This window comes from Cervus canadensis, chromosome 22 (genome assembly GCF_019320065.1).
Source record: "Cervus canadensis isolate Bull #8, Minnesota chromosome 22, ASM1932006v1, whole genome shotgun sequence".
NCBI classification, from domain to species: domain Eukaryota; kingdom Metazoa; phylum Chordata; class Mammalia; order Artiodactyla; family Cervidae; genus Cervus; species Cervus canadensis.
In genome coordinates, this window is record NC_057407.1 from 31,318,693 (window position 1) to 31,345,944 (window position 27,252).

Consider the following 27,252-nt stretch of genomic DNA (forward strand, 5'->3'; position numbering starts at 1 on the left):
GAGATTGTGGGCTGGTGCACGTGTCCTAGTCTTTCCTATGCCTGACAGTCTGGAGGGTATGATCTGTATTTAATATTACCTGGTTTGTATTTCTTCACTCTGTTGTGTGTGTGTGTTTGTGTGTGTGAGAGAGAGAGAAAGAGAGAGAGAGATTATCTGGTTTGTATATCTTTGCTCTGTAGTGTGTGTGTGTGTGTGTATCTACAAATGGATCCACTGCTCTGCTTTAGCTCTGAAAATATTTGGGCGCTTCACAGGCAGGAATATAAGGAACAGAAATAATCTGTAAATAAGACAGTCTCCTCCCAGAGCACTCCAGGGGGAAGCTGGGCATGTGACATAACAGGAACTTGGAAATAAGGTTTCCTAAACTTTATACCTTGGCAGAAGCTTATTGCAGTGAATGTGCTGGGGGCATGTTTCTTGCTAACTGATAAGATAGAGTAGTCTGCTGGAAACAATGACTTTATTTGCTTGCACTGTTTTGGGGGCGAGGAAGGGGAAAAATTGTACACAACTCCCCTTTCTACCTGTAAAGTATGTTTATTAATGTGTCTTTTTACCATCCAAGTTATTCTTGACTATAAGTACATAGATGAACCATGAATAGTTTAATAATATTGATATATTCTGTGTATAAATATTACATGCATTCATTAGAGGAAAAGATATAAAAGAAAATGAGAATTTCCATATTACCACCAAATGACAACTGCTCAGTATATTTCCTTTTCATGTGTATTGAAATCTAAAAAAGTTTCTTTTCTTTTTTAAAGAAATAGTCTCATTAATACACAATCCTGGGGAAATAGCCTGTAATACTTTAGCCCAGAAATAGTAGTTGTTTATTCTTGTTTTGTGTTTTGTTTTGGCTCCCCATGACTTGCCAGATCACAGTTCCCTGACCAGTGATTGAACCTGGGCCCACGGCAGTGAAAGAGAGGAGTCTTAACCACTAGACCACCAGGGAATTTCCCCAGTTTTCCATTTTGGTATGTTAATGTTACTCCTTTCCCCCCAAAGATTCTTGCAGCCACAGACGTTTGTAGATGGGATGTTACCTGTCCATGGGTACCCATTCTATCGTGAGAATCTTTCCAAGTCAATAGAGTGTCTTACCATGTCAAGCTTTGTGTAAGACACAAAACTTTATTGCTTTTATGCAGAAAGAGATGTTCTAGGAAAAAGGAGGAGAGTGGATCTACAAAAAGATTTGGAAAAGACAGTAATGACACCCCATACCCACCATCCTGATATAGCTTATGCTAACATGGATGGACATTCAGAAACACATGTACGTCCATTTATTTAATTTTACCTGATATTCTAGAAAGCCAGCTTTCATCTCCACAGTACTTTTGTGCAAACTGCAGAAGGTACTTCTTCCCTGGTGAGTACAGGTGCAGGGAGGGCTCAGAGTGCTCACACAGAGGCAGCGCCCCTTGATTCTTTGAGCGATGTGTGGAAGTCGCACATTGTCACCTACAGATGCTCCACCCTTCCTGTGTCAGCAGCCCCTCTGTAAGAGAACCGTCAGTGCAGTGCCCGCTCCATTCCAGAGCTGTTCTGAGAGTTTTACAGATATCACCCTAATTTAACCCTTCAACAGCAATGTAGTAGCTGCTGTTAGGTTCCCCATTTCATTGATGGGAAAACTGAGACACAGAGAAATTAAAGCACTTGTCCTAAGTCAAGTGATTTATCTAATCATTTCCTTAGGATCATTTTCCAGTTAGTTTTTGTTTAGCATAGTATTTCAGCGGACATGAACTTGGTCAAACTCTGGGAGATGGTGAAGGACAGGGAAGGCTGGCATGCTGCAGTCCATGAGGTTGTGAAGAGTCAGACACTACTTGGTGACTGAACATCAACACACTATTAAATAACATGAAATACCTGACACTGTTATAAACATTTTACCAGTATTAACTCACTTGATTTTCCTACTAATCCTGGGAGCCAGCATTTATCGTAAACTTCATATTGTAGACGAAACAAAGAGAGATTAACTAAAGTAAGTGCCAGAACTGGGATTCCCACCCAGGCAGTCTGGCTCCAGGTCTTGATCCTTAACCATTAAGTTACGTAGCCTCTTCCTTTCTTTAGGAAGCAGGAAGTATCTTGGGCCTTAAATTGGTTATACCACCACATTGTGTTTAGTAGAGAGTATCCCAGTGGATGATTTCCATATTAGGGAATTTTGTTCTAGCTATCTTTTTAAATGCACATCAAAACAGAATTTACATCATACCTTATATATAAATTTATTCATAGTTTTTTTTTATTAAAAGTAACTTAGAAGACAAAAAATATAAAGAAAATATTAAATTTGCCAATGCATACAGACAGATCTTGCAGAGATAACCACTGAGGTCCTGTAGCAGTATTTTCTTAATGGAATTACAACTATATACACATTAAAAATAAAATTGCTATCCTTCTTGCCGTGAAAATGATTTTTTTTATTGCTTGTGTCATAGTGAATTATAAAAATTCAGTATAATATATTTAACAAGTCTTTTGTTGAAACAGATGACATTGAATTTTGGGTTTTTGCAGGAAAAAATTCACATTAATGAACATCTTCACACAGTATTCTTGGTATTATTTTATAGTCCCTCAAGATGGTTTCTTGGGAGAGGAACAATTAGGTCAAGGACTATGAATAAATGAGGGTTTTATAGATACACATTTAGCTAACTTGTAAGAGACATTTTTTCTAAGTTACTATAAACTGTTTATAAGAACCATTTTACTCTTTGAATAATATTCAGCCATATATCTAGGCCATACCTTGACTATTTCACTCCAGTGTGATGACTTTATTTAGAATGGTGTTATTCAACCATTTCAAATACCCTTTTGATAAACATTAATATCTCACACCTTCTTTAATGTAATTTTTAGATAGTATTCAAATCATTGACAATTTCAGAAATAAAAAATTCATTTTGATTTTGAAAAGTTATTTCCCTTCAGTCTGAAAAATCTTGTCATTTCTTGGAGTTCACATCTGATAGTGACAAATTCTTTTAGTTTTCTTTCATCTGAAAATGTTTTTTGCTTTGCTTTCCTTCTGAAAGACATTTTAGTTGGGTATAGAATTCCTTTTTGACGTTATATTTTTCTTTAGAACTGCAGATATTATTTCACTTCTGGTCTCCGTATTTCCTAATGAGAAATCTGTGATGATTAAAATTGTTACTTCCGTGTGTTTAATATGTCTCTTTTCTCTGTCTGCTTTGAAGATTTTCTGTTTATTTTTGGCTCTCAGTCATTTGGCTCTAATTTGCTCAGGGATGGTTTTCTTTGTCTTTATTCTGATTGAGGTTTGGTGAGTTTTATAAGTTTATAAATGTGTGCTTTTACCAAATTGGGTAAATTGTGGATTTTATATATTCAAATATTTTTCTGTTACTCTTTCTTCCTTGTAGGACAACAGCTATATAAAGGCTGGTGGTGATGATTTAGTCACCAAGTCATGTCCGACTCTTGTGATCCCGTAGACTGTAGCCTGCTAGGCTCCTCTGTCCATGGGATTCTCCAGGCAAGAATACTGGAGTGGGTTGCCATTTCCTTCTCCAGGGGATCTTCCCAACCCAGGGATTGAACCTGGGTCTCCTGCATTGCAGGCAGATTGTTTACCAACTGAGCTATGAGGGAAGCTAGTCCATATGATATTGTCCTTCTCTGTTTGCTTTAGATTTGGTAATTTCTTTTGCTATAGCTTAAATATTAACTAAATTTTCTCTTGTCATTTCCTTTCTTCTGTTAAACCTAGCCACTGACTTAAATTTCAGATATTTTAATATTCAATTCGAGTATTTCCATTGGGGTCTTTTTTCATAGTTTCTAGTTCTCTTCTCATTCATCATGAGAAATTTTAAGATTTATTAAACATTAGAACAGCTGTTTTAAATGTCAACATGGGGTCATTTCTGGATTAATTTCTATTTTCTCTATTTGTGCAACTAAGTCATGGTTTTTGGTTCTTTGAATATTAAGTGATTTTGAATTACTTATTATTATATTATAGAAACTCTAGATTCCATTATATTCCTCTGAAGATTATTGATGGTTTTATCAGGTATTTAACTTGGTTGAACTCAAATAGTTAACTCTGACTTTTGAGTAGCAGCTCAAATCTCTGTTCAGTTCTTTTTATCTTTAGCTGAACTGCTTTGAAATCTGTCCAGTTAATATGTCAGCCAGACACTTGGGCAGAGATCACGTGTAGAAATTAGAGTTCGTTCACTTTTGCTTTCTCATCTCTCTCCTTACTTTCTAGTGGCACTGCTTGACTCAAACTCTATCCTCTTATTTCTCAGGTCAGAAAAATTGAGATATTTCTTTCAGAGTTTTAGCCACTTCAAGACTTACAGCTGTAGAGACAGGTAACTCATTTTATGCCTTTTTTTTTTTCCCCAAGTTTTAACTACTCTCTAGAATGTTTTCTGTTGTTCGTGCTTTAGTACCTTCAGGTCTTCATTTGTGTGTATGTTTTGTCCAGAGTTTACAGCTGTTGTGTGTAGGAACTCGGGGTTCTGTTGGAACCTCCTTGGCTGAACCAGAAGCTAGGCTTCTGGGAGTTCTAAAGATGTAATAATTGGTTTCAACAGTTAAACATCAAAGGTGTTTATACCCAACACCAACTTAAATAGCACTTTTTGAATAGCATTTATGACATTTGTTTTTAAACAGTTATTTGCACACTTATTTGTCTAACATGTCTTTTCCATGAGAGCACAGGAAACCCTTTGATCCCAGCACATAGGCCTGGTAACATAGTTAAAACTCCTTAAATATTTGTTGAACAAACAAATACAGCTGGGAGATGTTGAGGGTCTAAACCAGGGCACAGGAGCTGAGGGTAGAGGACGTAGGGTATATTTAAGAGAAGCCTCAGAGAGAGCTTTCAGAGAATTTGTTATGGGCTAGATGGATGGAGCGAGTTGTGAAAAATGGAGGAGCTGAGATAAAACCTCAAGGCCTTTAGCTGGGGTACCTTGGTGAATGGTTGGTTAGGGTCAGTGGGTGAGTTCTTAGACTGAGACTGGACTTTTGAGCATTGAGAAAAATGATTCTTTGGCCTTTGCATCTTGATGCGTTCATGCATGCTAAGTCATTTTAGTCATGCCTGACTCTTTGTGACCCTATGGACTATAACCCTCCAGGCTCCTTTGTCCATGGGATTCTCCAGGCAAGAATACTAGAGTGGGCTGCCATGCTTTCCTCCAAGAGATCTTCCTGACCCAGAGATCAAACCCGTGTTTCTTACTTCTCCTGCATTGGCAGGCCATCTGGAAAGCCCCTTGCGTGTTGATGGTCCTTCCTGATTTTTGATTGGTGTTTATCCTGCCCTTGGCCCATCCTTGATTGGAACTGAGATTAAAGGAGGAGCAGTAGCCAGATTTTTGATTCTTCAGGTGCAGCTGGATGTGCTGAAGAGAGAAAAGAGCCAGTTTGCAACCCAGGGCATCTGTTAAGGCAGGGTGTTTCTCTATGATAAGAAGCCAAAGGTTGAAATATAATCCTCCAAACCCCTGCCTGCCCAGGACTCCATTAAATTGTTCCTATTTCTGTGATCGCTCCAAGATACCCAAAGAGCAGGGGAAATATTAGAAAGCCTGTGAATGAGGGGAGAGAGATTGCAAACTGCGGCACAGTCATGATTTAGGAGCCTCGCTAAATTCATAAGTGGAAATGTCTGACAGCCTCGGAATCTGAAATCTTTCTTCTTCCTGGTGGAATACGAGTTAGCTTGTGCAGTAAAATGAAAACGGGTGGTGAGCGCTGCAGTCAGGTTCATGTTCCCTTAGCGGCGGGGTTCTGGATAAGAGCACAGTTACGTGTAGGAGCGGTGCCCTAGGCCGCCTGTCACCTGATGCCAGGGCGACCTGCGCTTCCCAAAGGCTTCTCATTAGCACCTCTGATTTCTTCCGGAGCCACAGGCTTTCAGCTCATCCTTCAGCGGAGGGTGGCTGTTCTTGCCAGCCTCAGTCAAGGCATTTAGCACCAGGAATGCCTCTGCTGATGGACTCCCCCCTGCAATGACAGAAAACAGGTTTCCAACGGGAGGAACTTGTGGAGGGCTGTGCCTTTCAGTGGGGTTTCTCAGGCTGTTTCTGTTTTGAGGCGAGTCTCACCAGGATGTCTGGTTCTTTGCCACCCCCATAGGCTGTGCACTAGGGCACTGATTACCTTGCTGTCATTAGGGGGAGTTTATGCTCTTCTTGTCTTGTAGTTAGGAGTGGAGACGAGGAAATGCTGAAGGAAGAAGCAAGCCTACCAGTTGGAAAAGTGAAAGTGAAGTCGCTCAGTCGTGTCCAACTCTCTGGGACCACATGGACTATATATATAGCCCACTAGGCTCCTCCATCCATGGGATTCCAGGCAGGAATACTGGAGTGGGGTTGCCATGTCCTTCCCCAGGGGATCTTCCCGACCCAGGGATCGAACCTGGGTCTCCCACATTGAGGGCAGACACTTTACCCTCTGAGCCACCAGGGAAGCGGGACTTGCAAAAACACAGCCGTGAGTGCATTCATGGTATTTGCACAAGAAAACACCGTTGCTACCCAAATGTCATCTTAGGGCTCTCTGCCACACAAACCCCGGCGGTTAATTCTGGGAGACTCCAGAGACTGTCCTGTGAGTGCTTAAAGCACACTTCCTCTGTTTCTTTCTGCACCAGCCTCCTCACTGCATTCCAGGCCCTGACATGGCCGTGCGTCCATGGCTCCATGTGGTCCAGGCCAATGAACTCTACTGCCATTCAGAATTTCTCTTCTGTTGCTTCCCTTGGACATGGATGTCCCATTGCTTCCTGTCTTAGGGCCAGAAGATCCCAGGGTTGGGATGGGAGTCCCCGCCTCCAGTTCCCTCCTTACAGTGGCCTGGTATGTGGTCAGAGCTTCACGCTACTCTAGAAGACAACCCTGCATTTCTTCTCTGCTGTCCCTGTGTCACACCTGGACCTTTGAGATTAGGCTCCCATGGGGTGGGCCCTGGTGTTGTGGCTTTATAAATTCCCCAAGTGATTTTCTGTGATGCTGGGAAAGCTTGAAGGCAGGAGGAGAAGCGGGCAACAGAGGACAGGATGGTTGGATGGCATCACTGGCTCACTGAACATGAGTCTGAGCAAGCTCTGGGAGATGGTGAAGGAGAGGGAAGCCTCGTGTGCTGCAGGCTGTGGGGTCGCAGAGAGTCGGACACGACTGAGAGGCTGAACAACAAGTGACGCTGATGTGTTGCCAGGGCTGAGAGCCTCCGCTCTGCAGGAAGCAGGGAAGATCTTGACCCTTGGGTGGGCTGGGCCAAGGGTAGCTGTCTGTACCCTTGTCTCCCCATTGCCAGCCTCAGGTGCCTGGAGGCTTCTGCCCTTGTGCTCAAATAGATGTCTATTCTTGGATGGGACTAGCCATGGCCCAGTGGTTTGACTGGAAGTCAGACTTTGGATTCCAATTCACTTTAAAACATTTTAATGTATTGATTGTGATTTCAAATACTACATTAACTTAACTCAGGAAAACCTAATCAGAAGCCATGGGCTCAGAGTCATATAGATCAACAAAAATGTGGAGTGGGAGGCTTAAAGTAGCCACCGTCCATTTCCAGCTGTGTGATCTTCAACAGGTGACTCAAACTGTATGGTCTCTTTCCCTACCAGTAAAATGGGAGTAGAGTCTATGTGGTGCAATTGTTGTTATGTACATATTAGGTGACATGCGTGGAAGCAGTTTGTAAGGCATTGTAGAAAAGCAACACCTTGGTATGTGACTGTTATCCCACTGTCTTTCTGGCACTTGTGGCGAGTATGAATGTTCAGAGGGGATTCATGAGCGCTGTTGGAAAAGTCATTCCACACTCACAGTCTAGGGCTGAAAAATTGCCCTTATTTTTGTGAATGAGGGGCAGTTGATACTGTGATTTAATTCTGTGATTCTCTGTAAGAGTGTTATTCCTGTGGCAGAATTATCAGTTTTTTCCCCCCAGTACTGAGAATTCTGACCCTGGAATATTTTCACATTTTTCGAATGGTATCCTGTAGACCAGAGGTTCTTAAACACTAGGGGCACCAGAATCACCTGGAAGGCTTGCTGAAACAGGTCTCTGGGCCCTGCCCCCCAGCCCCCAGCGTTTCTGACTCAGTAGGTCTGGGGTGGGGTCCAGGAACTTGCATTTCTGACAGGCTCCCAGTGGTGCCAACGCTTCTGGTTCAGGTAGCACACGTGGGGAGCCGCCTGTGCAGACTGTGTCAGCTTTCCCTCCAGGCCTATGGTTCTTGTCTTGAACTGGGCGTTAGAGTTCCCTGGGGAACTTTTAAACATCCTGCTCTCTGGGCCTCACCCCGCAGCACCTGAAGTAGTCTCTGTGGGTATCATGATTTATAAAATGCTCTGTGGGTCATTCTTAGCTGAAGCTGGAGGTGGGAAATCCCATTTCCCTGCTTCCCATCTTATGCCCTAGAACACATGCTCTACTCGGCAGCAAAGCCTGTTTTAAAAGTACAGAACAGATTATCTCATGGCATTTCTCTGCTTAAAACCCCCCATTTACTTTCTGATGTGCTTGGGAGACAGTCCGAGCTCTGTAGCACACCTCCAAAGTCCTGCCATACGAGCTGCCTCTGGACCCCACAGCCTCACCCTGCCATCTGCACGTCTCACCCACCCACCAGGACCTGGACTTCCTTTCTCTCTTCTGACAGACCTAGCCCTGCCCACCGCGCCCCCCCACCCCCAGGGCTTTGCTCTTGTCCTGTGGTTGGAATGCTAGACCTCATCTCTGAGCACTGCTGTCTCCCCATGTCCCTCCAGCCTCAGCTCCAGGGTTCTATTCTTACAGAAGCCTGCCCTGGCCATCCTGTTAATGGCTACTGGTGATGCCACTAGTAAAATAAGTCCTTTTCCCATCCCCCAGTCCATGTGCTCATATTTGCCTGATCAGATTTTAGTATCTTGTTAATTTATGCGATTGCTTGTGTATCATCTGTGTCTAGAAATCATTTTCATGAGGGCAGGGACCTTGTCCACTTTACTTACTCCTGTTCTGTTTGCTTGCCAGGTAGAAGGATCTAAATATACTTATCGAATGAATGGATGAATAAACCCTTCAAATGATGAGCTATAGGAACCTACTCTGTTCTCTGCTGTTACTGGAGTTATGTCCACTCCAGACACACGTGACGGTGGACACTTCCCTACCACTGAGCTGCAGTTGGCCAGCACTGGGGGCCGCACGCCTGTCAGGTTATCTCTTGAGCTGGCTCGACTGCATGCTGGCTGCCCATCACCGCCTGGTCAGACAGTGCGGGGAGAGGTCTGGGCAGCGCGTTTGTATTTGGCAGGAAGATTTGACAGGACACGGAGGGGCCCTGGAAGCCTTTACGACATGGTTCCCTTACAGAGGGGTGGAGTCGTGCAAGTGTCAGTAATCGATAATTGCCTATTTTATATGGATGGTTTATAGGCTAATCTCAATTAATTGTTTCTGAAAGAGCAGTAAAATTAGGCCGGGAGGCCATCCACTATGATGGCCTGTGAGGGGCGGTGGCACAGACAGGCTATTAGCACCGTGGAGGTCACAGCGGGCTCAAAGTGAAGGACATCACGTCTCCGGAACGAGAGTCCAAGGCTGGACTGAAGTCTTCCTAGTTTAAATGGCACCTAAGATGTTCAGTTTTCTGCAGAAGAAAGGGCTGAGAGAACAGTCTGTGCTGTGGAGGAGTGAGGTGGAGGGAGAACGGTCAGATGGAGAATCAGGTGATCACAGCAAGCAGGTCTCTTTCTGATGGTGTGGATTTTTTCCCCCTCATACACAGAGAAGTTTTTTACAGTCAGTGCAACTCTCTGATCTCTTTGCAGTGGCAATATTTTCTTGTCATACAAAGTGATGCGTTGTGCACATTTGTATGCAAACTGAAGTGAGGTGGGAAAAAAATGGTGCTTCTCAAATAATTATAATTGAATTTCAGGATAATTGACAAGATTGTCCAAAGTGTAGCCATCCTCGCTTTTTATCAGTGAGAGAGTGTTAGGCGCGCATGTGTGTATTTATCATTTAAAAATTTAATAGCATAGAAGATTTACAACTAGATACCATACCTGTGTGCTTTCTGTTGTACTGTGATAGAAAGTCTTTTGTACAAGCAAATTTTGTTTACAAAGTGTGAGTTGATATAAAAGAAACGAAACTATCAAAGAACTGTCAGAATGAAGTAAGGAGATAGAGCAACAGTTATTTGAAGTTTGAGAATTCCTGGGAACCAAGACTAGGATACTAGACCTAAGCAAATGATTTAGCAAAGTTTTTCTTTGTCTAATGGATGGAAGTGTGAGAAAAATAGGCTTTGCTTAACATATTCAGCATAAATACTTGAGAAGAGGGGAGTTAACCAGCAACTTCACTCTTTGGGTGAGCTGAGTTTTCCCACAGTGGACCCACGGGGCAGAGATTGAAAGTAAGGAGACTGATTTAGCTGGATTAGCCAAAGTCATGTTGGATTTTTTGTCCAACAAAAGTGGAAGATGGATGCTGCCTTCACATGATGCTAGCTTCCTCAGAAAACCTGCCCTGACTCTGGACACAAAAACTCATCAATCTTTTCTAGCAGCCCTTGACCCCAGCAGGAAGACAAAGTCAGGCAAGTCTTAGCAACCGTGGATCTCTGCCTAATTCAGTAAGTAGAGAGGGAGCCGTTTGCACTGCTGGTCACACTAACATTCCAACAGTTGCCTATCTTGCGGGAATGCCCCAGAGCAGTGAATTTAACATGATAGTATCTTGAGATGATTAAGATGTAGATCTTCCATGTCAGCTACAGCTAGTAGTTTTGACCACATCAGTAGGTGCTCATATTAATAACTGCTCTTAGCCTATTTCTCTTGATGAGCTTACTCTAGTTGAAAAGAGACTTGGGTAGAAGAATTTCCTTTTTAAAAAATTTATTGAAGTATAGTTGATTTGCAGTGTTGTGTTAATTTCAGCTGTACAGCAAAATGACTCATTTTATACACACACACACACACACGGGTGCGTGCATGCTTCCCAGGTGGCTCAGTGGTAGAGAATCTGGCTGCCAGTGCAGGAGACTCGGGTTCGATCCCTAGGTCAAGAAGATCCCCTGGGAAATGGAGGAGAAGGATATGGCACCCCACTCCAGTGTTCTTGCCAAGAAAATTCCAGGGACAGAGGAGCCTGGCAGACTATAGTCAGTCCATGGGATTGCAAAAGAGTCAGACACAACTTAGCTACTAAACAGCAAACATATATCTATCTATCTATCTTTTTTTTCATATTCTTTCCCATTATGGTTTATCACAGGTTATTGACTATAGTTCCCTGTGCTATACAGTGTGGGTTTGTTTATCCATTCTCTGTATAATAGTTTGCATCTGCTAATTCCAGACTCCCAATTCATCCTTCCCTATTCTGTCTCCCCCTTGGCAATCACAGGTCTGTTCTCTTGGTCTGTGAGTCTGTTTCTGTTTGTAAGTAGCTTCATTGTATAATATTGTACATTCCACGTATAAGTGATATCATGTGGTATTTGTCTTTGTCTTTCTGACTTGCTTCACTCAGTATGATAATCTCTAGGTTCACACATGTTACTGCAAATGGCATTATTTTGCTCTTTTTCAGGCTGAGTGGTTTTCCACTGTGTAGTGTACCGCCTCATCTTCATGCATTCATCTGTTGATGCACTTTTAGGTTGTTTCATGTCTGGGCTACTGTAAATAGTGCTTCTCTGACCATAGGGGTGCATGTATCTTTTTGAATTACAGTTTTGTCTGGTTATATGCCCAGAAATGGGATTGCCGGATCATGTGGCAACTCTATTTCTAGTTTCATGAGGAACCTCCATACTGTTTTTTTTTTCTGTAGCGGCTGTACCAGTTTCCTTCTTGGGTGAGAGAATTCCAGAACATAGGCACCTCTTTATTATCTATCTCCACTGTCCAGTATGGTAACCACTAGCCACTGGGGCTGTTAACTTAGTTAAAATTTAACTTAGTCACTTTGTACAGGAGGTGGTGATCAAAACCATCAACAAGAAAAAGAAATGCAAAAAGGCAAAATGGTTGCCAGAGGAGGCCTTACAAATAGCTGAGAAAAGAAGAGAAGCAAAAGGCAAAGGAGAAAAGGAAAGACACACCCATCTGAGTGCAGAGTTCCAGAGAATAGCAAGGAGAGATAAGAAAGCCTTTTTAAGTGAACAATGCAAAGAAATAGAAGAAAACAGCAGGATGGTAAAGACTAGAGATCTTTTCAAGAAAATTAGATATACCAAGGGAACATTTTGTACAAAGATCGGCACAATAAAGGACAGAATTGTTATGGACCTAACAGAAGCAGAAAATATTAAGAAAAGGTGGCAGGAATACACAGAAGAACTATACAAAAAAGATCTTAATGACCCAGATAACCATGATGGTGTGATCACTCGTCTACAGCCAGACATCCTGGAGTGCAAAGCCAAGTGGGCCTTAGGAAGCATCACAACGAACAAAGCTAGTGGAGGTGATGGAATTCCAGCTGAGCTATTTCAAATAACCTAAAAAATGATGCTGTGAAAGTGCTGCACTCATTATGCCAGCAATTATGGAAAACTCAGCAGTGGCCACAGGACTGGAAAAGGTCAGTTTTCATTCCAGTCCCAAAGAAAGGCAATGCCAAAGAATGCTCAAACTACCGCATAGTTTCACTTATCTCACATGCTAGTAAGGTAATGCTCAAAATTCTCCAAGCCAGGCTTCAATAGTATGTGAACCATGGACTTCCAGATGTTCAAGATGGATTTAGAAAAGGCAGAGGAACTAGAGATGACATTGCCAACATCCATTGGATCATCGAGAAAGCAAGAGAGTTCCAGAAGAACATCTATTTCTGCTTTATTGACTACGCCAAGGCCTTTGACTGTGTGGATTACAACAAACTGTGGATAATTCTTTAAGAGATGGGAATACCAGACCACCTTACCTGCCTCCTGTGAAACCTGTATGCAGGTCAAGAAGCAACAGTTAGAACTGGACATGGGAATAATAGACTGGTTCCAACTTGGGAAAGGAGTACATCAAGGCTATATATTGTCACCTTGCTTATTTAACTTATATGCAGAGTACATCATGTGAAATGCTGAGCTGGATGAATCACAAGCTGGAATCAAGATTGCCAGTAGAAATATCAATAACCTCAGATATGTAGATGACACCACCTTATGGCAGAAAGCAAAGAGTAATTAAAGAGCCTCTTGATGAAGGTGAAAGAGGAGAATGGAAAAAGCTGGCTTAAAACTCAAAGTACAAAAAATGAAGATCATGACATCAGGTCCCGTAACTTCATGTCAAATAGTTGGGGAAACAATGGAAACAGTGACAGAGTTTATTTTTGGGGGCTCAAAAATCACTGTGGATGGTGACAGCAGCCATGAAATTAAAAGATACTTGCTCCTTGGAAGAACAGCAATGATAAGCCTAGAGAACATATTAAAAAGCAGAGACATTATTTTGCCTACAAAGGTCCATATAGTCAAAGTTGTGGTTTTTCCAGTAGTCATGTACGGTTGTGAGAGTTGGACCATAAAGAGGGCTGAGCACCAGCGAATTGATGCCTTTGAACTGTGGTACTGGAGAAGATTCTGGAGAGTCCCTTGGACAGCAAGGACATCAAACCAGTCAATCCTAAAGAGAATCAACCTTGACTATTTGTTGGAAGGAGTGATGCTGAAGCTGAAGGTCCAATACTTTGGCCACCTGATGTGAAGAGCTGACTCATTGGAAAATACTCCGATGCTGGGAAAGATCGAAGGCAGGAGGAGAAGGGGATGACAGAGGATGAGATGGTTGGCATCACCAACTCAGTGGACAGGAGTTTGAGCAAACTCTGGGAGATGGTAGAGGACAGGGAAGCCTGGCGTGCTATAGTCCTTGGGGTCGCAAAGAGTTGAACATGACTGAGTGACTGAACAGCAGTTAAAATTAAACAAGATTACGATTCACTTTAAATGTAAGGGTTAAACTTCATCTTAAAATTCTCCTCTGCACTAGCCACATTCCAAACACTTAATAGCATCATGTGACTATTACTATTGAATATCATATTAGATAACATAGGTATGGAATATTCATTCAAGACAGAAAGTTCTTTGGACAGTGCTCTGTGAATGAGTCATTTCTGAAACATTAGATGGATTCAGCCTGTTTTCAAGGAGGATCATCCCTTTCTAGGAGATTGAGTTTTGTTGGGGAGGAGTGGGAGCAGTTGGCAGTTAGGAATGTTTTTCAGTTTTCCAGTTTCTGGCCGTTTCTTTGTATATTTGCATCACCCCAGGATACACCTCTTGTCCACGTGCCTACTCCATCTGAGGTTGATTGGCTTCTCCACATGAGCGTGTTGTCTGTTCTGTCTTCACTAATTCAAAGGAATTCTTGCCATTTCTGGAGAGCATTGATAGGGGATGCATCTCAAAGGGAAAGGCACAGTTAAATCCGTTCTTAAGACTGTCACTCTCTGATCGTCTTCCCCTTAAGGAGGTTAACAATCTATGGTCAACATTTAGTTTTTTTGGTAGAGGGTGTGTTTAAAAGAATATGAAAAGAGGTGATCTAGAGGCGGGAGGAAATTTGTTTCGGAATTTCTCTAGGTCAAGTCAGGACATTGAGTTTTCTAAAAGACAGAACTGACCTTGGGAGCCCCTGGACATTTTTGTCCACTGGGTCTTGTCCATGTAGCACAGATTCCCCACTGCCCATTGAGGGATGCAGAAGAGATATTGATCGAGCCTCTGCTAAGAAAACAAGTATCGCCACTCGATTTGAGAAAATACAACGTGTCACACACTTAGTGAAAATCAATAATGAAGGAAAAGTTACTGGCTGCTATTCAAATCTCAGTTCCTCTCATTGCAGGCGCTGGCAGAGTCCCCCGTTTTTGAAATTTACAGGTCACAATAAGTACCAGTCACCTGCTATTTGGGCAATCTGTAAAGATTCTCTTGAGTTGTTTACTCTGATAATGATGAGGGGGAAAGGGGAGGAGGCCGATGACACAGACAGACTCGAGGCGCCTGTGCTCGGAGCTGCTGCTGAGGCTGGAGGTGACTCCGTAGACGATGAGGATGAGAGGATGAGAAAACAATGCTTCTGGCGGGTTTCTCAAAGCTGGGGTCCCCCATCTGGCTCCCTTCACCCATATGAGTTGCCCACCTCACACTGGCTGGGATTGAAGTTTATGACCCTCTTTTAGGGAAACCTCGGCATTGCCTATAAATAGACAGATTTGAAAGCCAAGATGGAAGAGAAGGGAAGCCCTCAAGGAGCCCTGGAATTGAAGAGTTGTCTGTTGTGGTCAGAACCGAGGTGAACGTCACTTAGCACGTGCCATCCTTTCCTTGAAAAAAAATTCACAAATGGAGTAAAAGAACGGTAGAATGCAGGGCAGGGACGGGCTCGAGCGTGCAGACAGATGTGGAAGGACTGACGAGAGAAACTGTAAATGAGTGTTGAACCGAGGGCAGTAATGCGGTGAATTATAGGCGCAGCCCTTGAATGGTGCCTGAAGTCATCAAGGGTCTGGGTTTTACCAAGTTGTCATTCACATGTTGTGTTAGTGGCACCTGCAGCGACGGCGTCCCTCTTGGAAGAGGCAGTGTTACCATCCCCTGTTACCGCCCCATCCATCCCCTGTTACCGCCCCATCCATCCCCTGTTACCGCCCCGCGGCACTGATTTTGCGTGGGTGGGCAGTCCTTCATGGGGCCCTCCCGCTGCCTTTTTTTCCCCCTCTAGCCCCAGATTTTCGAGTCTTGTGTGAATTGTGCTAATCTAGCCATAACGCAGCAGGAAATCCCATCGTGTTTGATTGGTGTCTGGGGGGAGAGAGGAGGATTAGGGAGAGAATCACCAAATATAAGGTGAAATTATTAAGGCCAGGAATAAGGGGACCTTTCAAAATCTGTCAGGGACTGAAGGGAACAGTTCTGTGTGGAGTTTTCACCCTTCAACTCAGTGGCACCCCTGGGGAAGAAATGAGGGGAAGCTAAATATTTGGACCATCACTGTTTCCATGTTTTATTAACAGTTTCCGAGATACACTCTCCCTTTTTTGCTGAAGAACTTCCCCAAAGCTCCACCCCAGTAGGCGGGAGTCTCAGTGAGATGTGGCTCATTTTGTCCCTCAGCGGTACTTTGGTGCTTTTCTGCTTCTTCATTCTCAGCCGGGATTCGGTGTTGAAGCAGGCTTCTGCTGACTATCAGTGTTCATCCGGACATGACCTTGGAGTCTCAAATCCACTCCCCACTACTCGTTTCCCTCAAACTTGGGCTGATGTCGAAGGGTGACATTCCTGAGAATCTTGAAATCTGAAAGTTTTATTGTTTTTTTTTTTTTTTAACCCAAGTGATGCCTTGACCTTAATCTTTGACAAAAAAACCTGCAACTTCATTCTGTGCATGTTTTCATTGTAATTCTGTTCTGTTTTCTTTCATTCTATCTCCTTGATTTGGTGTAACATATTTAGCAAGCTGGGGAAGAGTGGAAGCAAAAGGAGAAGGGGGCGACAGAGGATAAGATGGGTAGATTGCATCACTGACTCAATGGACATGAATTTGAGCAACCTTTGGGAGATAGTGAAGGATAGGGAAGCCTGATGTGCTGCAGTCTATGATGTTGCAAAGAGTTGGACATGACTTCGATACTGAACAATAGCAACAACAAAATTTGGCAAGTAGCTCTCATTTGAGATGTGATATAATAAAGTATATAACAACAATAATTGTTATTATTACACTTCTAGTAAAATATTGCATATTATATTAACGTAAGCTAATTGTTACAATTGTATACTTTTGTACTACTGTTGAAATAATAATTTTCTGTCACTGCTAATGTTGATTAATCTCTTACTATGAGCCAGATGATGTGCTAAGCAGTTTTCATAGATTATCTGATTTAATCCCCATGAAACCCCATTGGTGAGTTTTATCATTTTACCCAGTTCAAAGTTGAGGAAACTGATATTTGCAGAATTTAAGAAACCTGCCATAGGACGCACAGTGAGATGGTGGCCGAGCTAGGCGTTCTGCCTCCGTCATCCTGAGTTGTCACCCGGTAAACATTGCTCTGTGACTTGGTGTGGCAGGACAGGTGGCTCCAGGCCCAGGTGTCTGGCCCTCTTTCAAGCCTTCTGTTCTCGGAATGATGGAAAAGCCAATTTCAGCCTCCAGGAAGATGTTATTTTCCAATGAACTGATGATGGCCCCAAGCCCCATTAGTTGGCTGGCGCGATGGGTTTCAAGGAGGCTGTTTAATGAATCGCGGGGCCAGTTCGCTTCTGGGTCACCCCATCCTCGCTGACCCCAAGTGATGCATTGATTGAGGGGCCTGGGGCTCCATCCAGCAGTGGGCGCGTGGCTGCAGCCCTGGGGCAGCGCGGTGAATCTGATCTGTGGATTAGCAGGGTCTCTCCCCTGCTGCTGGCTGCCTCCTCTAAGTAATGTGTGAGCAACTGTGCAAGGAGCCATGTAATGATGAATTATGGTGGCTCTGGGGCTGGATGTGGGCAAAATCCGACCCAGTGTTGTCTTTGTTCTCATGGACAAGAATAAGGTAGAACCTTGCAACCTGTCTCCTGAAATCAAAAGTTTGCCTTTTCCAGTCTGCTCTGGGGTCCCTGAGTCAGCCCCAAGGCTGGCTTGGGCAGGCACATACTGGAATGTATATTGGAAACAGCAAGGGAAAGTGTCTGTAATTTGTCCTGTAACAAATACCTGGGGATGTACAGCAGCGTTGTCTTGAGATCCCCCGGAGGTCCAAAGGCCGACCCTGTGGGCCTTCCTGCAAAAGAACAGTCCAGAGAGGCTGCGTATCCCCGCAGTGCAGGGCTGCCTGGGACAGTCACATTTCACACACCTCGCTCTCCCAGAAGTTCCTGTTGGAATATAAATTATATGGTCATTTTATGACTTTGTAGAGAATGAGGCAGCTGCCAGAGCCCAAGTGCGAGTCTTAGCTTTTCCTATTCAGAGCTCTGTGGCCTTAGACAATTAGCTTTCTGAGCTCTGGCTGCCTCTTCTCTGAATTGGAAGGAATCAAGGCCACTGTTTCTGAGGGTGGCTCTGAGGATTAAATGAGACAGTGATTGTGAAGGGCTTAGGAGGAGGTGCCTACATGATAAGTACTCTCTGCACATTGAATTTAGATGCTGCGTGTGTGGCTCTCGCACGTTCTGAGTGCCAGCAGTGTAAGAGCGGCACAGTGCGCCTTCTGGTTCGGACCTCCCTTCCTTTCTGGACGCTGTTACCACTCACCTCGAGTCGCCCCTGCTCTGGTGAACAGCTGAGCTCCCTCTGTAGATGATTTCGCAGCTCCTCACTCAGCAGCCTCTTTGGTGAGGTGAACTCTTTTGTTATCCTTCGTGTCTCTGGGAGCTGAAGTCAAGTGTCTGCTTTCAAATCCTGGCTCCTGTCACGTGATCTTGGGGGACTTTCTTCACCTCGCTGTTTCTCTTTAACCCTCTGCAAAACAGGAATAGAATCCATCCTGTGATTCAAATCAAGTGTGTGAAAGCTTGTAAGCCTCTGTGAACTGTGTTCAGTAAGTAGTGGGCACTTGGTGAATAATATAGTGTTATTTTTCAGGGAAACACGAAGAAAATTTTTTTTTAAAGGTTCATGATTCCATCATCTAGAGATACTTGCTCTTAAAATGTTAGTGTATTTCCTTTCATTTATATTTTCATATGTCATTTTATTTTTCTCTTTCCTTCTTTAATTTTTGTTTTATATTGGAATACAGTTGATTTATAATGTGTTAATTTCAGGTGCAAAGCAAAGTGATTCAGTTGCACACATACGTATGTTGTTGTTTCGTCACTAAGTTATATCAGACTGTTTTGTGACCCCATGCACTGGAGCCCGCCAGGCTCTTCTGTCCATAGGATTTCCCAGGTAAGAATACTGGAGTGGGTTGCCATTTTCTTCTCTAGGAGATCTTATCAACCCAGGGTTTGAACCCATATCGCCTGCATTGACAGAAGGATTTTTTACTGCTTAGCCACTAGGGAAGCTATATGTTTCTACTTTTTTTTCACATTACTTTCCCATATAGATTATGGCACAGTGTTGAGTATAGTTCCCCATGCTATATAGTAGGTCTTTGCTGATTGTCTGTTTCATCTACATTCCTGTGTGTATGTTAATCCCAGCTTCCTAATTTATCCCTCCCTCTGAGCCTTCTTGTTTATTAAAGCATAAGTTTGTTTTTGAAGTCTGTGTCATATGTAATTAGAAAAAAGGAGTAATGTACATAGACACTTTGCTTTTTCTTATGTCACAGTTATTTCCCCTGTTTTGTTGGTGTTAAGCTCATTTTTTTAGCATTATATTCCATCATAAGATGAAAGTTATTTTTATTCACCTATTACTATTTTACATGATTTTCTAACTTTGTTTGCTAACAAGTAATTGTTCAGCAAATATTTTGAATGAAAAATGCAGAAATTTCCAGCCTACTTCTTTCGTTACTTCCTTTGGATAGTTTTCCTGCCTGCAGAAACACCAGACTAAAGAATCTTGATCATTTTTAAGGTCCTTGATATATACTGTGAAGTCGAATGCTGGAAATGTATCAAATTTATTTTCTCAGCAACAGAATGTAACAGTGCCATTTTATCACACCTTCACCAGCCTTGAGTGTTCTTTTTTTCTTTTTCTCACTCACTGGCCTTTGTAAGCAACCTACTCTGTTATTTCTAGACCAGTACTATTTAATGGAACTTTCTGAGATGATGGAAATGTTCTGTATTAGCACCGTCCAATGTGGTAGCCACTCATCTCATGGGGCCTGTTGAGCCCTTGAAATGTGGCTAGTGCAGGCAAGGAAGTGAAGTTTTCCTTGAATTTGGATCAGTTCGAATTTAAGTAGCCATGTGTGACTGGTGCCCGTGACATTGGCTAGTGCAGCTTTGAACTGGACCGTGAGCCCGGAGGAGCCGTATCACCTTGGAGCTCATCTCGTGTTCTCTTCTGGTCCACGTGGTGCAGGGCTGGGGGCAGGGGAATGCGGCAGGGCAACTGCCACTTGCTGATGTTGGGGAAGCAAGGCCCTCTGCCTCCGGCATCACGCAGCGGCCTTCCTGGAAGGCCACCGGCCCGGAGTGCTGAGCCATTGGAGCAACTTTAGGTTGAGTAGTAGACTTTTGTGCACCAGAGGTTGCTGCATACCCTGTTATTTTTAGACCTCTTTCCCAGGTGATGTAGAAGCCCCAGAATGGTGGTCAGTCTACTGCTTTGCCACGGGCTCATGCTGGTTTGGAAAGAGCTGAGTTGCTTCTCTGCTTCCTGCTGCCCCTTCCACAGATGATGCCTGTGAGAGCTCAGAATCCAGGCTTTGTGTTTCTCACTCCACAAGTGCTGAGTGTGCGGCAAACACCAGTGTTTGTCCTGGTCACGTGAGTAATGACACAGAGCGGCTCAGCGCAGCCCTGAGCTCAGGACCTCTGTGACGCCGAGCCGCCCGGGCCCCCCGTGAAGTGTGACTCCGTCTGTTCAGCCCCGACCACTGGGGCCCGAGTCGAATGAGGCCAAACCGCCCAAGGCAACAGCTGCCAAATGGCTCTTGGCAGATGTGGAGATGCCCTATGGCCTCCTCCTGCCCATATCAGAAGAGAAATTAATGTCACGCCGTGTCTTCTCCTTGTTTCATTCTTGGCAAGCCCGAGCTACAGAAAATCTCATTTGTGAATAGATGAACTCATTTTCAAAACCCTGAAAGGAAGCAAGCAGCAAGAAGTGGTAAAAAAAAGAAAAAAAGGCTTAAAATCTGTTTTTAGTAGCTCTTGTCCACTGTTCTTGTTAGCCTTGGTAGTCTTGTTAGGACAACGGTAGCTCTTGTCCACCATTCTGTTCAGATGCGTTCACTTCTGCACTTCCTTGGGGTCTGCCTTTGCCTTTTATTTATTAATCATACATTTTAATTCCATTCACTGAAGAAAAGACCAGGAAATTACACACGTAAACCGTTCTGTATGAATTCCCTCAAAGGCAAATTCTTTCCCATATAGCTGAGACTCTGAGAGACAGCCCTCTTAAACTCTGCCTGCGTGTTTACTGAGAGTCAGGCGTGAGCTCCATGCTTCACATGGATTATTACATGTAATCCTTATAGCATCCTCCTAGGGACAGTGACATTTTTATTTCCAGTTGCAGATGAAGTGGTTTTAAGGATAGAGAGGGGAGATGGCTTGCCTCATGTTACCCATGTAGCAGGTGATAAAGCTAGAATTGCAGTCCAAGCAGATGTACTCGAGGGTCTGTATTCTACTAGCCTGCATGCTTAATATAGTTCCGACGGTGAACAAATGTGCCAGGCACTGTGCTGGTTCACAGTAAGGATTCTTCTTCTTTTACTACTATTTTTTAACTCTCACAGCGGCCTTATAGGCTATGGGTACTACTGTTGCCCCCAGTTTACAGATGTATAAACTGAGGCTCACAGACTAGAGGGAGGGGGGACCCAGGTTACACAGGAAGGAAAGTGGTAGAAACAGAATGGGCCAAAGATAAGCTCTTTCCACACCCCAAGTTCTCATCTACCAGGTTATAAGCCCACCCTACCACTTTAAAGGTTAGTGGAGGTGGCCAAAGTGTTATTTCTTACAGATTGAAAACTGAGAAATATCATAATTATGTGCTTTTCAATTAAACTGGGTTTTTGGTGATCGGTGAGAGAGACTTAGTGGTGGTAGACATCAGTTCAGTTGCTCAGTCGTGTCCGACTCTTAGTCACCCCATGAACTGCAGCACACCAGGCTTCCCTGTCCATCACCAACTCCCAGAGCTTGCTCAGACTTATGTCCATTGAGTTGGTGATGCCATCCAACCATCTAATCCTCTGTCATTCCTTTCTCCTCCTGCCTTCAGTCTTTCCCAGCATCAGGGTCTTTTCCAGTGAGTCAGCTCTTCACATCAGGTGGCCAAAGTACTGGAGTTTCAGCTTCAGCATCAGTCCTTCCAATGAACACTCAGGACTGATCTCCTTTAGGATAGACTGGTTGGATCTCCTTGTGGTCCAAGGGTCTCTCAAGAGTCTTCTCCAATGCCACAGTTCGCTCAGTGCTTCTTAAACTAGTAACCATGGTGAAGAATCAGGTTTGAAAAAATTTCCAATCCATCGTGGTCCCACTGTACATAGATAGTAATGGTGCTTGGCCCACACCCGATTCACTAGGGAGTGGGAAAGACCCAGGGTTCAGAGACACTGGACCACGGCTGTATGCTTACATGACATGTCAGCATTGTCAGCTTTCTATAAAGGTTTCTCATTGTTTATTCTCAATTTCTGTACTAACGTCATTGCAGACAGTGAGAGGTCATGCACCAGTACTGATCATGGGCTGCACTTTGAGAATCATAATCAAAAGTAAGATTTCAGGCTCCCAGTTCAGGAAACACTCATTCTAGTTCTGCCTCTACCTTGCTGTGTGGCCCTATGAAAGTCACTTAACCTCTCTGAGTTTAGTTTCTTCATCTTTCAGTGGATAGATTTGGAGCAAACAAATAAAAGATCTCTAGTAGTTCCAAGGGACTAAGATTCTATGTGGATTTTGAGGGTCTTCTGCACTAGAGATGCCGGTGATCAGAAGTGTCAGAATGACAGACTTTTAGAATATACTGAAAATGTTTAAGAGTCAGGTACCTGGCGCGGGTGACTTGGGAGCATTGCCTTATAAAGGGCTCTTGTGATTTATAGCCTGTGACGTCCTTTTGTTTGACAAATGAATTTCAAGGGCATGGGAGTAAGTTGAATTTGCTGATAATTAAAGCAAAGCCAACATGCCCAAGTGAGCTGTGTGTGGTCAGTCTTTGAGTTTAATTACAGTGATGGTTAAAATAACAGGAAATATAATGAGGTTTGTAAAGTACAAATCCCTTGTTGGCTGTTAAGTGTGGTTTCTTTCAACATCAGTCAGGAAGCTGGAGCCGGCAGCCTGGGTTTCTGTATCAGTGGTATTTGAGAAAGTGGTTCAAGGGCCTCTGTTTATATTGTAGCTTCAGCAAGATTCCCTTATTTTGTATTTTCTAAATCCCCACCATCATCTGTGGTGTGGTCCATGGACCAGCAGCCTTTACAACTCCTAGGAACCTGTTAGAAATGAAGTCTCATGTTTCACCTCAGGCAGGACCAGTCAGAGTCTGCTTTCTAATAAGACCCCAAGTGAACCTTACGCATCCAAGTGAGAGAAGGGCAGCTTGAGACCCCTGGAATTGCACTTGGAAAGGGGAAAATGGAAATTGTAGGCATTCAGTGAGTGTTGCTATCAGTGGCCTGGTAGATGGCAGGCCCCATACTGGGCACTGAACTGGCATTGCAGGGAGACAGGTCTGGTCTCCGCGTCACAGTCACATATGACACACAGCTCGGTGCTCTCAGAGGGTCCCGGCGCCTGCAGAGGAGGGATGCCCACCCAGCCTGTGGTCAGGGAAGCTTCCTGGGACATGGCTTTTAAGCCAAGATACTAAAGTATAATAAAAAATAAAAGTGAAATGCTGTTGCTTCTAGTGGGGTGGGAGCGGGGATTGCTTTGCTTTTGGTACTGGAAAGTTCCTGATTCCCCTAGACCATGCGAGCTAAGTCGCTTCAGTTATGTCCAACTCTTTGCAACGCCATGGACTGTAGCCCATCAGACTCCTGTCCATGGGATTCTCCAGGCAAGAATACTGGAGTGGGTTGCCATTTCCTTCTTCAGGGGATCTTCCTGACCCAGGGATCTAACCTGCATTTCTTACATCTCCGGCATTGGCATCGGAAGGCACCACCTGGAATGGGTGATCTGTGATCCATGGGGCCTAATCCAGCCTACTGTTTATTTTTGGGAATAAAGTTTTGTTGGGACACAACCATGCTCATTTCTTTCCATATTGTCTGTGGCTACATTCCTGATGTAAGAACAGAATTGAGTAGCTGCAGCAGAGAGCTTCCAGCTTGCAAAGTGAAAATGTTTACAGAAAACGTTTGCAGATTTGTCTTCCAGAGTGTGGTTGTCAGTTCAACATCATCAATGTTGGCTGAGGACTCTCTCGACAGGAAAATTCTCAGACCCCCACCTCAGATTCATTGATTCAGATTCCAGGGGTGAGGCCCAGTGATGTGTGTTTAATAAGTCCTCTGGGTGATTCTGATGCCTAGGAAGAGAATCACTGCCTCAGACCCTACCCCACTGAGCCCTGGGATCCTTCTGTCCTCCAGGCCCCAGCTCAGAAGAACCCTCCTTCAGAAAGACATATAGTAAAAGGAGACTCATTAGCCAGTCTGTCTCATTGCATATTCTTCTATTTCTCATGGCACCTGTCCTGTTTCCCTCACATTTCTAAGTTCACACCACTGTCCCCTTTTTAAATCTGCAGTCATTCTCTCATAACTTAAGCTTACTCATCTGTAAAATGCTAGAAGTACCTATGCTCTCGGGTCACTGGGGGCAGTGAGTGAGTGACCGTGGTGAGTGCTCAGACTCTGGCACGTGTAGGCATTAGTCTGAGAGATGACACAGTGTCTACAGGTGTCCTGTGGCAGGAGTCACTTGGTTTGGACTCAAAGTTATTTTCACTGGACTCCCCATTTTGCTATTCTGGTAACTGGGCTCGTGTTTTGTTGGAACTGATGAAGCTGGAAGACTGTCAGGTCTAACCCTCTTGTTTTACAAGGGAGCTGGGTCTGGGGAGGAAGTGCTGTCTGCTCTGTGTCTGTGGAAGTCTACCAAGTACTTGACGTGTCTCATCTCTGTAGTCCTCAGTACCACTCCTCCTGAATCCCCAAGCTGAGTTGAAATACCCTTGGTTCAAAGAATCGTACTAACTTGACTAAGATCAATCAGACTGTTGGAAAAGACCCAGAAAGGTCTTTGTGCTTAACTATTTTATTAAATTGCTTGTCATGCGAGGTCACGGCAAGCGTGATTTCTGCCCATGGCGGCTCCATTGAAAGTTGTATTTTTCTGGAGGAGTTGAATCTCAGCTCCCAGCATTGACCTAAAACTTGCCAGAAGTCTTCTTGCTCTCCTGGCGTGGAGTTGATAGCCCCTCTCCATGGACATGTGGTTCAGAGAAATTTGGGCAGACGAAATGCCCAACCGAAGGTATGTGCTCGCTTCCTTTGTATGCTGTGCTGCTTTCATGGTGTTTGAAATGGTGGGCACTGAACTCAGCACTGTGGAATACGCTAAGTCCCTCACATACGAATGAGTTCTGTTCTGAGAGCGGGTTCATAAGTCCAGTTTGTTGGTAAGTCCAACCGAGTTAGCCTAGGTGCCCCACTGACACAAATGACTATATGGCACTGTACTGTAATAGGTTTATAAAACCTTTCACACAAATAATACGTAAAAGACCAAACACAAAACATAAAACATATTTAATCTTATAGTATAGTACCCTGAAAAGTACAGTCGTACCAGCTACATCACTGCTGCTTTTATGTTTGCTTCCAGACATCCTGGGCTTGAGATAAAAATACTGTACTACTGTCACGAAATATAGATATAGTACTAGAGAAACGTGAACTAACTTATGTGATTGGACATGCGAATGCATGTTTGCATCTTTGAAAGTTTGCAGCTTGAAGGCTTATATGTAGGGGACGCATTGTAGACTTTTGCAGCCAGTTAGCTTGAGATCTGGTTGGTGGTGGGACGCAGAGGACAAAAGGAAAAAAAGGGACACTGCATAGGAAATTACATTCTCCAGGTTTCTTCCAAAGGTCAGGCGGTAAAATACCTACTTACATGTAGAAAACTTCCCCTAAGATGCTTATGGAAAAATATTAAAGTGCAATGAAGAATTCCTGGCAAAAATAAATATATTCTTTCTTATACTTTCTTTGTGTGTTTTAGGGAGAGGCCCTTTGAAATAAAGCAGTATGAGCCAGGTCCTTCTTGTACAGAGAATGAAGCAATAGGAAGGGATGCTGACTTTCAGAGGGATGTCAGCTCAGGATTTCGTAATTACTTTCTTCCTGATAACATCGAAGACCAGGATGTTTTTATTGCTTGCAAAGAAGTGCCCTCAAGTTATCTACTACTCTAGTCAAAGGCCTGTTTATAAAGGTATTGACCTTAAGATAATAATAAAGTGCGGAGTTGCGGGAGTGTGAAGGCATATTGGGTTTGTTGGGGGTTCGAAGGGAAGGGGGTTGCCACTGGGGACCAGAAGGGCAGAGCAAGGACTGGCGAGCTGAAGCCGAGCAAATGATGGAAACTCATTTGGATTCTTTTATTTTGTTCTGACTTGGTGGGGCCCGAGGTCGTCCTACAGCAGAGACCGTCCTGGTGCCTGGGGTGCACACAGCTTCCCTTCAGGCAGCTTTAGTGTTGGAAAAGTGCGGGAAGAGAAGAAGGGGATTTAAAACCACTGGTTCAGGGTGCCATACTGTCTCCTTTTCCAGAATGTCATAGAGCCAGAATTACAGAGTATGCAGCTTTTTCAGATCAAATAACCATATTCTCAGTGACTGATTTGGAGGCATTTAATAAACAAATAGGTGTATTTGCTTACGTTCTGTAGGTGAACATGTGTCTGGTTGCTCTGAAAGCTAACGGAAACCTGTAAAGCGAAAGTTGGCAAGCTTTTTCTGGAAAGGACCAGATGGTAACTATTTTAGGCATTGTAGGTATTTATATAACCATTTATAATGTAACCATTTAAAGATGTAAAAAAAATTCTTGGCTCATGCATCCTGTTGGATCAGGCCCACGGCTATAGTTTGCTTACCTCCAATACGATAGATTTAGAGAGAGAACTCAGCACACAGACAATCGTCCCCTCTTCAGTTTACCATCAACCACTCTCATCCCATAAGCTGGCTGCTGCTTCTGTTTGTGTTACCTGTCTGACCCATTTAGGTAATTAAGTTTGCAGCTCCTAAAGGAATGAGCTTTAGGACATTGACGGTAGTTGAGGGTGGGCCAACTTTTTGAGCTAAGAGAACAAAAGCTCAGGGCTCTGGTAGGTATTCTCTTCTGTTAGAGTGATTCATTAGAACAAAAGCCAGGCCTGGTTCTGCTGTCTACAAGCTGTGGCCTTCTACCAGCCAGCTGCCCGAGACTCATGTCTACATCCATCAGATGGGGATGATGATACCTGCCTACTGGCTGCATAGGCTTGTTGTAAGACTCAGGTCATGTTCTTTTATTATGTGGGGCTGTGTTGGGAATATAGTGTCTAGTATTTTTTCTTTCTTGTATTTAGTGTTTTTTGACTT

General features: G+C 43.7%; 1 long non-coding RNA gene across 1 annotated transcript in view; it reads left to right on the top strand.

Moving 5' to 3' along the window:
• LOC122425106 overlaps positions 1–27,252 on the top strand; it is a 250,164-nt gene that overhangs the window by 117,437 nt on the left and 105,475 nt on the right. The window lies entirely within an intron of this gene.